Genomic DNA, 12,751 nt, shown 5'->3' on the forward strand with positions numbered 1-12,751 from the left:
CTTCATCGATTCTGCCATACCTTACCTCTCAAATGCAATAAAATTTGTCTGAACTCTCTTATGGTTTAGTTGGTTTCTCTCCTGGTTTTTGTCAGTTTCAAGTCAACATAGATTTAACCCTTTTTCATCCAAATTCAGCTACAGTGTAAACATTTTCCTTCAGAGATAATTTTTTAGCAGATATGTCAAAATTTGTTTGGTATACTTTTTTGCTTTGATAAGATGTTTTACTTAGCCCTCATAATGAGCTCATGTTATACTTTTAGGGTGAAAAAACTGAAAAAGAAGATTACATAACTTTTCCAAGATCACACAGTTGTAGATGGCAAGCCCTTTTGGTTCTAAAAGCCCTTCTCTTAACAGCAATGGTATCAGACCCACCTGCATATATTTTTGCTCATTACTTCCAGGTAAACCTTTGCTGAGAAAGTCATCTAATTTTTTAAGCAAAACATATACTAGACTCCTAATCATTTGGATAGTTTGAGCCACGATCAAATAGTCAGACCCTGTTCACCAATCTCATGTTTGCAGTCAGTCATTCTACTAAAAGTTAGTTTCTCTCTTTAATGGACATCCACTCTGCTAAGGATGACAAAGTCAATTCTGTATAGCCATATATGTGGCTGTAGATAAAAACTAATGTACCCTCAGAAATTGAGTTCTAGGCCTGTTAGTAGGAAATGGGGAAATTCTGGAATCTCATGATAAAATCTTAACTAGTCTTTCCAACCATCTGCCTACTGTATCCTATTAGAGCACCACCTCCCTTCCAGTTGCTCCCAGGGTCTTCACTTTTTCATTATCCTGAATGTCTTACACCTTCCAAGGTAGGACTAGGTCACAGGACTCAGTCATAGTATTTACTGGGGCCAAGAGGAGTACTGTTTTCCTAGGATCAGAGAACACAGTCGGTGTCATATTTCATGAGCCTGCTGTCATGCTAAACCATCTACTCCAAATGACAGGAGCTGTAATCAAGCACCATCAATGATTTCACCTAAGAAAACATCTTGATCAATACCATTTAAAATCAGGACACTGCACTTTTCACATTTTGAGATGAAACACCTGAATTTCTACTGGGTGCTAGATAGTATGCTAAGTGCTTTCATATGGATTATCACATTTAAATCTAACCATGACTTGTGAGGTGGGTATTATTATTCTTTTCATTTTATAAATATGGGAATTGTCATTTTCGAATACATAAGTACTGAGCCCACCAGGTTGGCAAAGGATTTAAAAATCAGACAATGCAAATAATGAGGACAAATAGTAACTAACGCATTTCTATCCAATGTAAAAGCATGTCATACAGAGAACTATTTGACAATATTTAGGGTAGTTGTAGATGTACCTATCTTATTATCTGACAAGTATACACCTAGTTATACATCTCAAGGCAACTCTCCCACATCAAGAATATCTACTGACGACTCAGTTGTAACCATGGAAATAACCTAAATGTTCAACCCAAGGCAAATACAGTAAGTTATTCTTACCTGCAGAATATTAGAGAGAAGCTACAAAGTATGATTTAAAGTTATGGATATTGAAATGCATAAATATCAAAGTTGAGTGAAAAGGAAAATGCAAAGTGAATATACTTTATGATACCATTTATTTAGAATTTGACATCAGTAAAATCTTAACAAATATTTCTTATTTCTAACTGTATATGTAGTAAAGTATTAAAAATGTTGAACATGAAATGCTATGTACTTCTGAGGGGAAAGGAAGAAGAATGGATATCTAAGAGATACACTTAGGAATTTCACTTTGTTATTAGATCTGTGTAGTGGGTACTCATGTGTTCTGCTAAGTTAGTTTATATACTCTAATTTTAATAAAGAAGGGAGAAAAGTAGGAAAAAATCCAAAAGCAAAAGGCAAAACAAAAACAATAGGATGCTAATAAAAAATATGAGGACACATACAAAAGAATGAATACAGGTGAAACTGGGGAAATCTGAGTAAAACCAGTAGGTTATACCAACACCAATATCCTGGTTGCCATGTATTAATGTGATTTTGTAAGATGTTACCACTGGAGGAAATTGGATAAAGGATATTCAGAAACTCTCTGTGTAATTTTGTAACTCTGTGAATTATCTCAATAACAGTTTTAAATTAAAAAATAATAATAATAATAAACAAATTTAAAAATATAATGTTCCCACAAGTGTACCTAAGATATAATTGGCTTTTATCTTTAAATAAATTCGGCCGGGCACGGTGGCTCACTCCTGTAACCCCTGCACTTTGGGAGGCCTATGCGGGCAGATCACGAGGTCAGGACATCGAGACCATCCTGGCTAATACCGTGAAACCTCGTCTCTACTAAATACTCAAAAAATTAGCCAGGCGAGGTGGCGGGCGCCTGTAGTCCCAACTACTCGGGAGGCTTGAGGCAGGAGAATGGCGTGAATCCGGGAGGCGGAGCTTGCAGTGAGCCGAGATGGTGCCACTGCACTCCGGCTTGGGCGACAGAGCGAGACTCTGTCTCAATAAATAAATAAATTAATTAATTAATTAATTCATAGGGATCAAGAAAATCTACATTTGTCAGCCACAAAACATTGCTTTTGCTTTTCAAGTTAATTCTTTTCTGAAAAGCACCTTTGTCCCATAGAGATAGTGAAACGGACAAAGTTCCCTTACTCCCCTTGCAGAGCTGCGATGGGGAAGTGGTGTGCTTCCGTGGCTCTGCTGCTCACACCTCTAGGGGGCGCAAGCAGAGGGGGAGGCTGTGGGGCTCCAACCCCACAGCAGCATCTAGGGGTGAATGTTTACAGCTGACGCCCCAGTGGGCTGTGTTACATACAGTGTGCTCTTTCAGTTTACCCATACATTGGAGGCTTGTGTTAACCAGCTCAATCAGACTCTCTGACTTACTGCAAGGACAGAGGGCTTTCCTGTATCCCGGGTTCCTGCCTTACTGTATCAGAACCAGAAAAATCGGATCACACGTGGGCATGGAGAATGAGTGCAAGGTTTTGAGTAGAAGCAACGTTCCGCAGACCTATGGGCCAAGGCAGAAGACGCATGGAGTGGGAAGGTGGTTTTCCCTGGAGTCAGGCTGCTCAGCAGCCGAGCTCTCCTTGGTCCACCCTTGGCAGAACTCCACGTTGTACCTCCTGTCGATGGCCTGGTGGCATCCGCTGGTGTCTGTCCGTGTGTCCCTCTGTGGTGTGTCCCTCTGTGGTGTGTCCCTCTGTGGTGTATCCTCCCGTGGTGTGTCCTTCCGCGGAGTGTCTTTCTCAACATTCAGACGCTTGTGTGTTCTTCCGCTGATGTGTTCCTCTTGACATCAGCTGCCTGTGTTCCTCTTCACATCAGCTGCGTGTGTTTCTGCGTGCTAGGGTCCCTAGGTTTTTATAGGCACAGGATGGGGGCGTGGCGGGACAGGGTGTTCTTGGAAAATGCAACATTTGAGCCCTCACTTAGGTCCATAGGCACAGGGCCGGGGGTGGAGCGCTAGCTAGGGACCCACCCTTCTCCTCCCAAGCACTGCCCTTCCTCCCCACCCCATATCAATAGCATGTGTGCTAGGCTTGCTTACCAGAAAATAAAATGGTCAAATGCCTAAGAAAATCATCAAAAAGTTGTTTGCCTTCTGGAAATTACAGATATAAATGTGTGATCCTTAATGAATTATTAAATACATAAAAAATAATATTCTGGCTCAAAATCTTGTATATATAAGTAAGCAATCTTTGTTGGTAATTATTAATACAATTTACAGTGATTCTACATCAAAGAATCTGAATACAAAAGTTGACAACCAAACCAGAGTATTTCAAGGTTGATCTCCTGCTAACTCCTAATAATCTTTGGTGACTGAAAAATGCTGAATTCCAGTCAGAATTCAAAACTTTTTAATTGGAATCTCTTATGATGTGGCCCAAAGGTTTATACATTGACATAAGTTCTATTAATATGTATTATTGCTGTACAAAGAAACTTGAGAACTGTTTATTTGAATGCTTGAATTATCTTTGTTGGCTATCACCGTTTTTGAAATCAACCAACTGTAATCAACACTTTCTTTATAGCTTGCATTGTAAAATTGTAAAATCCATCCCCCTTTAATCTAGCAGGTTATTTTGTGTCTAACTGGGTATGGGTAAGTGCCAGTGTGTAGCCAAGTGAGATCACTAAAGCTGCTGTGATGTTTAGACCCTAGGTGTGAGCTTAAGGGCAATTCAAGGAACAACAGGATTTGTGAACATTTGTATTAGTACAAAATAACTTATTCATGTAAAAAAAAATGTGTTTTTGTCATGTGTGAGAGCAGGAACACTCATCAGTTTCTCCCGAGCAATGTCTAGCTCATTGTAATGTTTAAAAATATATATATATTTTTAAATTAAATGAATGAGAACTTGTAAACACAATATTCCATAGACAGAGCTTGGAATATATTTTTTCAAATACCTTTTAAAAAGTCCTTGGAATAATTAGGCTTTCCTACTGGCAACCACACTAATAATCTGAGGTAGATGTTTAATTTCAGTGTCTTTCCACATCCCCCAACTATTTTAAGATCACCTAGTTTTAACCTGCATCCAGAGCCGTCTTGCTGGGTTAATGGAGAGTCATGTGGCACACGTCAGGGGGCAGTTAAATAGGACTGCTCCTGCTGCTTCCCTCATTGCCCAATTACCTGACTGACTCCTGCAAGTCATAGCTCATGGAATCCTAGAACTGGGCTCACCAGGGCACCTGATCAAACATGATTTTTTCAGGCCCACAAGTCACAGTTCAGCCCTATCACAGACCAAAGATCTATCAAGCTCTTAAGATGATTTAGCCTGGAGTATTTTAAATAGCTTCAGAAAATGCAAAACTTTCTGTCGATCTGAATACTTCCTGTCACTTTGTAGAACACCTGGCACTCAAATATTTAAATTACAATTCCAGCTTTAATGTGAAGGAACTAACAATAAATCCTTTCTCTTCCCATAATACTTTGGGTCTGACTTTTCTTTAATTTTCTAAAAATGCAGATTTGGGAAATGAAATTAGCAATGCAAGGTGAACCTAGTGTGAATTTTACTGAAGATTATGCAAATACGGGAAATTATAATTCTATCAGGATGTCATTACATGTGTCTACTTAGACACACATTTTCTGCTATGTTTAAGTTAAACAAAACACTAAATGACTATGTAGTATGACATCTCATTAATATGTTTCCATTCACATCTGTGCCTTTAGTATAAAAAAAAAGACTGCTTCAATGATAAGAGATTAGGTCCTTTAATTAGAAACAAATGACAAATCACCGTTAACCCCATGTGATGCTTTCTAAAACTTCCATCAAATAATTCCTCTTAAAACATTATTAAACATAAGTTCCCCAGATCTACTTCCTAGAAAGTGCCATTTAACAAAACCCAGGCAGGATGTTAATACTGAGGCGGAATTACAGGTTGCCAAAGCATTTCCTGTGAGGGGATTGACAGGGGATCATTTTGTTATGGGGCCACCTCCAGTGTGTTGTGACAACCACTCATTACACCTCTAAGCAGAGCACTCAGCTGTAGGTTTCTACAAGATGCAAATAGCTCCAAATGGGTTCAATTTAGAGTGAGTGGATAATGTATCACTCATTTCTCTAAGGTAGAAGCTTTTAATTTCCCAAGAACTGGGAAGAGAGGAACATTTCAGTTTCTGGGAAGAAAAAAAAAAAACCGTTTAGCTAACCAACTATACCTGAGAAATGGAGTCACAATAGCAATATCTGTTACATTGTAAATAAAAACACTTCACCTGCCTTGTTTCCCCTTGGCCCAAAACAAAACACCAAGTGGTCAAGTGAGCATCACCTCCCAATAAACATAATTATCCACTTAAGAACTCAATGTCAAAAACTAGTAACCTCTAAGTGATGGTAGGTTTTTCTCTTACAAAAGGAACTGCTTACAAAGCTACTATAGTTAATTATAATAATACTCAAAAAGTGTTTAAAACACATTTTGATATGGAAAAAATATCATGGAAAGCATTCACAGTTGGACTTTAATATTTTAGTGTGCTAGCTTTTATACCCCTCTGTGATTTTACTCCCACTGTTCTATTACTGATTTTAGTAAGTGTTGCTCACAATGGAATACAGCAGCCTCTACTACCAGCTATTTGGAAGAGAGGTATGCTGATGTGGATTGCAAAAAGTCAATAAGCCCTTTTAAGATTCCTGTGTTTAACAAAGCCACAGGAGAAGCCAGCAAGCTACAAAACATGCCCATGTTACAAGATGGTTGTTTTTTGCTATGAGTACATTAATGAGCACAATGTTCTTTGCTATAAAACACCGGCATCACTCTGGCCATGATTACCGAAATACTCTCTGGATGTCAATGCCCTTTTGTTTTGAGTACTTTACTAAGAAATTAATCATCCTCTAGGGATCCACTGAGATGGGTCTATAGCTGACCTGTGTAAAAATAATAATGAATCAGTCTGAAAGATATGAACTGAAAGTAGAGAAAGAGGGTTTCTTTACGTCTGCTATATGATGTAGCATACTTACTAATGATCCTGACAGTTTGCTCTTCATTTTTATAAAATTAAGTTTTAAAGACTATTTTTCCATAAAAATCATGTATGCTATATGATCTTTATAATATATATTTAATTTATATGGATCTGTTACAGAAATTATATGTATAAATATAAATATATATACCATTATCTGTCTCTCTGAATATATTCTAAATAGCAGATGTATATGTACCTACACACACACACGCATATATATACATATATACACATATATATTTGTGTGTGTGTGTGTGCATATATATATATGCAAAAGTGATACTGGGAAGAGAAGGCAGTCACTCAAGTCTGTGTTATCAAGAGAATTGTTTAATTTTGCTGAGGAGCTCTGGGGGTTGGTGCATATTTCACTGGCTGCCCAGTTACCTAGACATGAAGCAAGGGAAGCTTGCATTTACAGACCTGTTTCCAGCAGTTACTGGCCTGTTGTTGTTTCTAGGGTGTAATAGTTGTCCAACATTTAGATAATTTAGTTAAATAAATAATCAAGGGGCAAAAACTGTTGGCTTTCTACTATTGTCCCTTCTTTCTTTAGTAATAGAATGCATAATTTTTAGTTAAGTCATGTGGCTTTCTGTATTAAGATAATATTTCCCAGCCACGCTTAACCAAGTTTATATACATATATATATATATGAAATAAGATATAATCAAAGTGTCTGTGCAGCTTTTGAGCAGTGATGTGAAAGAGAGGAGTTTCTCTTTCTTGAACTTGGCCTCCCTCCTACTGGCTGTTGGCATATTTGTATATTGACACACACATACAATGTTGGAGGTGGGGCCTGATAGGAAGTGATTGGATCATAGGGACAGGTTCTCATGAATGGTTTAGCCCCATCCCTCTTGGTACTGCCCCTTTGAGAGTGAATGAGCTCTCTGAGATCTGGTTATCTAAAAGTGTGTAGCAGCTCCCCCCTTGCTCTCTTGCTCCCACTCTGTCTGTATGACATGTGTGCTTCCCTTTTGCCTTGTGCCATGACTTTAAGTTTCCTGTGGCCTCCTCTAAGTAGATGCCAGCATCATGCTTCCTATACAGCTTGCAGAACCATGAGCTAATTAAACATCCTTTTCTTTATAAATTACCTAGTCTCAGGTATGTCTTTGTAGTAATGCGAGAATGAATTAATACAATGCGTATAGAAACTCTTGCTTAGAGTTCTAGGAGAAATATTTCAGAATGTCCATAGCAGCATTTTTGAAACAGCAAAACATGGGGGTAAAATCCCACCAATAAAATAATGAATAACTGTTGATATATTCATACAGTGGAATACTGTCGAGTAGGGAAGTAAATGAGGAATAGTTATATACAGGAACATGTGTGAATCTCTGAATATAATATTGAGCAAAAAGAAATAACAGAACACATATGATTCTATTTACTTAAGGTTCAAAATAAAAGACAAAATATAAATAGATTTCTACTTCTGTCCATGAATTATTATCTGCAATAGAAATTTCCATTCCATCATTAAAAAAAAAAACAGTAAAAACAGTATAAAATAGATGGAACTGTTTACAGATATTTGACAACATGCTGCACAGAACTGTGATTCCTGCGAGAAAGAAAGCAAACAAGATGAGCCATACAGTTGCCCAGTTTTACTACTAGGATTCAGTTTCCAGGCCACATCCCAGGGAGAAGAAAATAAAGCAGAGCCTGGAGGTCACACTGAGGTGAGAAAACCTGTAGGAGTTCAGGAAAGCTGAGACAGTTGTAGAGAAGAATACTGAAAATGATGGTACCAAAGAGAAGCAAAACTCCCAAGATCTTCAGAAGGGTCCCACTGAGGGCCTTTGCCATTTACAGATGGAGCCATGCATAGACAAACTCCACAAGGAGAGGGTAGAAATAATGATTCCTAGCATCAATGAAAAGCTAGGAGTAGTTGAAGTTATCACTACCAGAGCAACCTTATAACATAAATAAATAATCAGTCCACGCCAAGTGGCTCATGGCTCTACTTCCAGCACATTGTGAGGCCAAGGCGGGAGAATCGCTGGAAGCCAGGAGTTCAGGACTGGCTTGGGCAATGCAATGAGACCCCATCTCTACAAAAAATAAAAATTAAAAAAATTATCTGGTAATGGTGACATGTGCTTGTAGTCCCAACTACTCAAGAGGTTGAGGCAGAAGGATCACTTGAGCCCAGGATTTGAGGTTACTGAGGTTACAGTGAGCTATGATTGCACCACTGCATTACAGCCTGGGTGACAGAGCAAGACCTTGTCTCTGAAATAATAATAATAAAAACTTTGGTTAGCATTCTCAGAAGGGATTTTTATTAGTGGCTAAACTAGCATCAGAGTAAATGCTGCGTTGCTCTTTCTCTAACAAAATTTTAAAAAATAAGCCTCAAAAAAATCAAGTTGGTCTACCTAGCTACTTACCTGCATGCCAGAATAGCCTAACATTCTTTAAGAGAATATTACAAAATTCAGCACTCAGCAACATAACTTTCAGAATGCCTGGCATGCAAAAAATATCCCAGACATACAAATCAATAGGAAAAAATAATTAATAGAAATAGCTATAGAGATTAGGGAAAGGATAGAATTAGAAGACAAAAATCTTAAAACAACACTCATAAGTTTAGAATAGAATAAAAAGGACCACATGGATGTAATGAAGACAGAGAACGAAGATACAAAACACTCAACTGGAACTTGTAGAGATAAAAATAAATACACAACATGGAAAATATGTTCAATAGATTAACAGGTGATTAGATACGGCAGAAGGAAAAAAAGTAAATTTCAAATTAACATAGGAATAGAAAGTATGCAAAATGAAGCAAAGAGAAAAGTAAATACTATAAAATAATAGAGTAAGGCCGGGCACGGTGGCTCACGCCTGTAGTCCCAGTACTTTGGGAGGCCGAGGCTGGCGGATCACGAGGTCAGGAGATGGAGACCATCTTGGCTAACACGGTGAAACCCCGTCCCCACTAAAAATACAAAAACTTAGCCGGGTGTGGTGGCGGGCGCCTGTAGTCCCAGCTACTCGGGAGGCTAAGGCAGGAGAATGGCATGAACCTGGGAGGCAGAGCTTGCAGTGAGCCGACATCACGCCACTGCACTCCAGCCTGGGCAACAGAGCGAGACTCCGTCTCAAAAATAAATAAATAAATAAAATAAAATAAGAGTATCAGTAATCTGTGGGGCTGTATTAGTTTTCTATTGCCAGTGTACAAATTACCAGAGATGTGAGTTAACCAACACAAGTTTATTATTTTACAGTTCTGTAGTTAGAAGGTCTACATAGACTTCACTGGACTATAGTCAAGGTTCAGACAGGCTGCATTCCTTCTGAAGGCTCTAGGGTACAATTTTTGCCTTTTCCAGTTTCTAGAGGCTATCACCTTTCCTTGGCACACGGCTTCTTTCTTCTATTTTTAAGCCAGCGACAGTGAGTTGATGTCATACCTTACAACTGTATTTGTAAAGTCCCTTATACCATGTAAGATACCATAGTGAGTCACAGGTTCTGGGCACTAAGATGTGTTCCTGGGATGGGGAGGCATTATTCTGAGCACCACAGGGACAAAACTAAAGTTGTGTGTGTGTGTCTGTGTCTGTGTGTGTGTGAATATATAACTGGAGTCCCAGGAGGAGGAATGGGAGACAGCAAAAATATTTGAAGAAATTACAATCAAAATTACTGCACATTAGATAAAAATTATAAAACCACAGATCCAAGAATCTCATAAAAATTCTAGCAGAATAAGAAAAAATAAAATCATCTAAAGGCATATCAAAAACAAATTCCTAAATACCAATGATAAAGAGAAAAATCTTAAGACCATCCAAAGAAAAGAGACACATATGAAAACAAAACAAAACAATCAAACAGATAGATAAACAGAAAAGCTTGTTGCCAGAAACCATGTTTGCTTAAAGATAAGGGAGTAACATCTTTTAATATTCTAGGGAGGGTGGAAGTTGACAACTGTCAGACTAGAATTCCATCTTCTTTGGAAACTATCTTCAAAAGTAACAACATAATGAAGTCTTTTTCAGAAAATATAAATTGAGAATTCATCACCAGATAATGGAACCACAAGAAATGTTAAAGGAAATTCTTCAGACAAAGAAAAATAATACCAGATTAAAATTTGAATCTACAGAAATAAATGAAGTGGACCACTAATGATAAATAGGTTGGAAACACATTTGGTAACACACACACACACACACACACACATATACATACACGACACACAAATCTTTTATATTTAACAGTTTAAATAAAAAATGCCAATGATGTATTTTGGGTTTTATAACATGTAGAAGAAAATTATATAACGAAAAAGCACAAAGAATAGGAGAGATGCAAGTAGATTGTCGAAAGTTCTTACATTTTATGTGAAGGAGTATGAAAATGGTTAAGATAAACTATAATCAACAACTTTATCTCGTTAAACCTAAAGCAACCACTAAAATTATAAAAGGAAGTATAGTTAATAAAGGAATAGTGGAGTTAAAGTGTAAGGATACAAATAGACGATCCAAAAGAAAGAAGAAAAAGAGGGAAAAGGTAGAAAGAAAAATTATACAAATAGAAAGGATATAACACAATGGTAGATTTTAAAACAACCGTATCAAGAATTGCACTAAGTGCAAATGACCTAGATATTCCAAATAAAAGACAGAAAGTTTTACATTGGATGAAAAAGTAAGACTAAACTATATAAAAGTTTATACAAAGACATGCTTTAAATATAAAGGCAATATTTATTAAAAGTAAAAGACTGGAAAAGATACACTACAAAACAACAAACCAAAAGAAAGCTGAAAATGCTATAATAATACCAGAGAAGTGAGATTCAAGCAAAAATAAAAATTAACAAAAGTAAAGCAGGACTTACTAAAATGAAAATGAGGTCAAATCATCAAAAAATCATAAATGTCTCACAGGTGTATGCACCTAATATCAGAATAAAAAACATGAAACAAACTGAAATAACTAATAAAAGAAATACACTAACAATTACACTCTGAGATTTCAATTCTTTTTTCCCAGTGATTATAGAACATGTAGTCACAAATTAAGTAATGATAGAAAAAACTTGCATAAAATATTAGTCAATTTCACCTAATTGACAGTTTAGAACACTTGACCTATCAGTGGCAGAATAAACAGCAGTATATCAAGTAAACATTAAATATTAACAAAGATAAACCAATTTTGAACTAAAAAGCAAGGCATAAAATGTCTTTTTTTTTTTTTAAGACACAATTTCACTCTTGTAGCTGAGGCTGGAGAGCAGTGGCATGATCTCTGCTCACTGCAACCTCCGCCTCCTGGGTTCAAGCAATTCTCCTGTCTCAGCCTCCCAAGTAGTTGGGACTACAGGCGTGGGTCACCATGCCTGCCTAACTTTTGTATTTTTAGTAGAGATGGGGTTTCACCATGTTGGACGGGTTGGTCTTGAACTCCTGACCTCAGGTGATCCGCCCACCTCGGCCTCCCAAAGTTCTGGGATTACAGGCGTGAGCCACGGTGCCCAGACAAAATGCCTTTCTTAATCACACCAAAAGTAAACAAACAAAAAACTAAAATTAAAACAAAGCAAAAAAAACAAAAAGTTTAAATGGAAGAAAGAGATGATAATCCATAAAAATTAAGCAATTATCTAACATACTCCTAAACAATCCAAGAAACCATGTATAATATAATTAATTACAAGAGAAAAAAAATCTTAAATGAAAACACAACATCAAAATGTTGCAGAGAAAGCAAAAATTGACAAACGGGATCTAATTAAAATAAAGAGTTTCTGCACAGCAAAAGAAACTATCAACAGAGTAAACAGACAACCTACAGAATGGGAGAAACAGTTTGTAATCTATGCATCTGACAAAGGTCTAATATCCAGTATCTGTAAGAAACTTAAATTTACAAAAAGAAAACAACCCCATTAAAAAGTGAGTAAAGGGGCCAGGTGCGGTGGCTCAGGCCTATAATCCAAGCACTTTGAGAGGATAAGGAGGGCAGATCACAAGGTCAGGAGTTGGAGACCAGTCTGGCCAATATGGTGAAACGTGTCTCTACAAAAAATACAAAAATTAGCCAGGCATGGTGTTGCACGTCTGTAGTCCCAGCTACTTGGAAGGTTGAGGTGGGAGAATCGCTGGAACCCAGGAGGCAGAGGTTGCAGTGAGCTGAGATCGTGCCATTGAC

The sequence above is a fragment of the Theropithecus gelada genome, chromosome 12, assembly GCF_003255815.1.
Source record: "Theropithecus gelada isolate Dixy chromosome 12, Tgel_1.0, whole genome shotgun sequence".
In the NCBI taxonomy this organism is placed as follows: Eukaryota; Metazoa; Chordata; class Mammalia; order Primates; family Cercopithecidae; genus Theropithecus; species Theropithecus gelada.